A 3338-nucleotide genomic window follows, 5' to 3' on the forward strand; every position below is an offset into this window, starting at 1 on the left:
AGTATATTTATATTTCATGGTAATGCTCTCTATTGAGCGTCTGGCTGGCCGAACGAACCCCCACGCCTTGCTCGTCCGTGGCCTTGTGCCTTGCGCCCCACCCGCGCCTCCTGCCTTGCGTCACGCGCCACTTACACCTCGCGTCTCCCGCTATGCTCCGCCACACCTCACGCCTCCCGCCTGGACTCGCGTTGCGCACAGGCGAGGTTCGACCTCCGTGCTGTGGCATCGAACTCTGTGCCGGTATCAAGCTCCGCGTAAACGAGCGTCCATTGGAAAGCAGCAAGTAGATGAGCACATATTGCAACCGTATGTTTAATGCGTTTCTGATGTATGTGGCATATGTTTCATCTGGATATTGCAAAAGTAGATCTGGTGTTGCATATGTTGCAATGACTATACACGTACGTTGCAAGTGTATGTTTCAAATGTTTCAGTTGTTTTCAAACATATGTTGCAAGTGTTTTTATCTGGATGTTCACGTATGTTGCAAGTGTATGTTTCAAATGTTTCATCTATTTCAAACGTATGTTGCAAGTGTTTTATCTGGATGTTACATATGTTCTCATACACATATGTTGCAAGCGAATGTTGTAAATGTTTTATCTGTTTCGGACGTATGTTGTAAGTGTTTTATGAGCAGGCGCGGCAAGGGCGCAGGAGAAGGTGGTCCCCTCTGGCGTAGCGGCCCCCGCGTGTGCACGAGAAGTGAAGCGGGCACAGGAGCAGGCGATGAGCACAAAGATGTATCTATGGGCGTGGCAGCAGGCGCGGAGCACGAAGCTACATCTATGGGTGGGCAGTAGGCGCGGAGCACGAAGCTTCATCCATGGGCAGGCAGCAGACACGGAGCACGAGGTAAAGCGGAGCACGAAGCTACATCGATAGACGCCCTAAGAGTATCATTATTGAAAACAGACGGACAACAGGCGCATACAGACGCCGTATTTGGACGTCCAGGCGCTAGTCTATCCTAGTATATTTCAACCTCTCGTTGTATAATTTTGTTTTCCTAAAATTAGTGTTATTGCTGATTGAAATTTAAATAAACAACTAAATTGAATACATATATAAAAATCAAACTCGTCGCTTTCTGTTTATATCTCAGTATCATTATATAAACAGAAGGCATGGTTTGCCGACCTTTTTTATCCTTTCGATTTGGATTCGCTTGCCGCTACTCGCCAATCCTAGTCCGAGACCCAACTCGATCCAGGCTGTTAAAGGAAATAACTCAGGTCCAGTTTAGTTCAAGAAAATTTTGCAAAATTTTTCAAGATTTCTCGTCACATCGAATCTTTAGACGCATGCATGAAGCATTAAATATAAATAAAAAATAAAACTAATTACACAGTTTAGACGAAATTCACGAGACGAATCTTTTAAGCCTAATTAGACTATGATTAAACACTAATTGACAAATAACAACAAAAAGTGCTACAGTGCATTTTGCAAAAATTTTCGCCATCTAAACAGACTCTCATTCTGTCATAAAAAAGGGGAAAATTCCTATCACCGCCGCCGTCACCGCCTGTTCCTCCCGTTCAACCCCTACAAATACAAATTCCCTCCCTCACATGTTTCTCCAGAATCTCAGGTTCGATTAGCAGATTGATTTCCAAGAGGGTTTAGAGATTAGAGAATAGTGTCTCCAGCCATGGAGGCGGCCCGCGACACCAAGAAGAAGCGGATTCTCGCCGTCACGAGCTCCGCCACCACCGCAGCCGGCGGCGGCGTTGGACTGACCGACGACCTCGTCGTCGACATCCTCTCGCGCGTCCCCGTGAAGTCGATCTGCTGCTTCAAGTGCGTCTCCCCGTCGTGGCGCAACCTCATCTCCCACCCCCGACAACCGCAAGAAGCTGCCCCAGACGGTCGCGGGCTTCTTCTACTTCGACGAGTTCGATTCATGCAGCTTCGTCAGCCTCGCCGATGCCGAGCCGCCGAGGAGGACAGGAAGAGGAGGATGGGTGCGGCCCCCCTCGCCATGCGATTTCCTGCCCGAGAACACAGGTGGTGGGGTGGTGGACTCCTGCAATGGGCTCGTCGTCTTGAACAACTCCCGCAACTCCGGCTCCGGCTCCGAGCCCCGCCCATCGTATGTCATCTGCAACCCTGCCACCGAGAAGTGGACTACCGTGCCAGGATCAACCCATGCCGGCAAGATCTGCACTGCCAGCATCCTGTGCTTCGACCCGGCCGTCTCCCCGCATTTCCATGTCGTTCAGTTGCTGGACCGGGAGTTCGACGAGGCCGACGAGGAGGAAGACTGGTTTACCGAGGAAAACCAGTTCGAGGGGTTCAACATCTACTCCTCTGAAACTGGGGCCTGGGTTTTCCATCCTCACAACAGCCATTGGTCTCCTGTTGCCCACCGGAGCAGGATGACCTTCTTCAACGGCCAGCTGCATTTCGTCACCGACGACGATGGCGCGGTCGCTGCACTGGACAAGAAAGGGCAGACACGCAGGGTGATTCCTGTCCCGCGGAGTGGAGAGGTCCAGCTCATTGGCCATTCTCAGGGGCGCCTGTTCTACGCGAACAGAGATGCTCGTAACGCCTCCAAGCTGACGATCTATGTGCTGGGGGAGAACGGCTGCTGGACTCTGAAGCACTGTGTCGACACTTCAGGCATGTTTGCTGGTGAAGAGTATTTGCAGTCTGGGCTGTTGGTGGGAGTGGCCGCCATTCATCCGCACGGCGATTCCATCTTCTTGTTTGATTCGTTGCAGGGAAGGTTGATGTCATATGGTATGGGTAGCCGGCGAGGTCATGTCATCCGCAGTGTCGAAGAATCCCCGCTGTGGTCATTTGTACCGTATGTTCCAGTCTACTTGGAGATGGCAGCACTGGAAAACTCAAAGTAGATGCCTTTACATTTGTATGTGCTCTGTCTGTGATGTCCACAAGTGCGGCATGGGCAGCTTCATATTTGTCTGCTACTTGAACAGCAGCCGATGCTATTACAGTTTAGAAGGGTCTTGTCTAATCATCTACTAGCTATTCTGCAGTGAGTTATGCTATCAGAACTGAATTTAGTATGCTTTCTATTATAATTATGGTTATGGATCCATGTAAACTGATGTTCAGCGGATGCTATTACAGTTTAGAAGGGTCTTGTCTAATCATCTACTAGCTATTCTGCAGTGAGTTATGCTATCAGAACTGAATTTAGTATGCTTTCTATTATAATTATGGTTATGGATCCATGTAAAGTGATGTTCAGAGTGGTTACTTAAGTATTTCATCGTTGAAGGGCCTTTGGAGTTCACTAATGGAGCACATGTTTCTCTATCTTTATTTGTTAAAAAAATCGAATGATGTGTGGTTTCTTAGCC

The 3338-nt window shown here is 48.9% G+C and overlaps 1 pseudogene; it reads left to right on the forward strand.

Annotated features, from left to right (window-relative positions):
- The first annotated feature begins 1657 nt into the window (after positions 1-1657).
- LOC136536952 (F-box protein At5g07610-like) lies at positions 1658-2867 on the forward strand (annotated as a pseudogene).
- The last annotated feature ends 471 nt before the right edge of the window (positions 2868-3338 follow it).

The sequence above is a fragment of the Miscanthus floridulus genome, chromosome 2 (genome assembly GCF_019320115.1).
Source record: "Miscanthus floridulus cultivar M001 chromosome 2, ASM1932011v1, whole genome shotgun sequence".
Taxonomy (NCBI): domain Eukaryota; kingdom Viridiplantae; phylum Streptophyta; class Magnoliopsida; order Poales; family Poaceae; genus Miscanthus; species Miscanthus floridulus.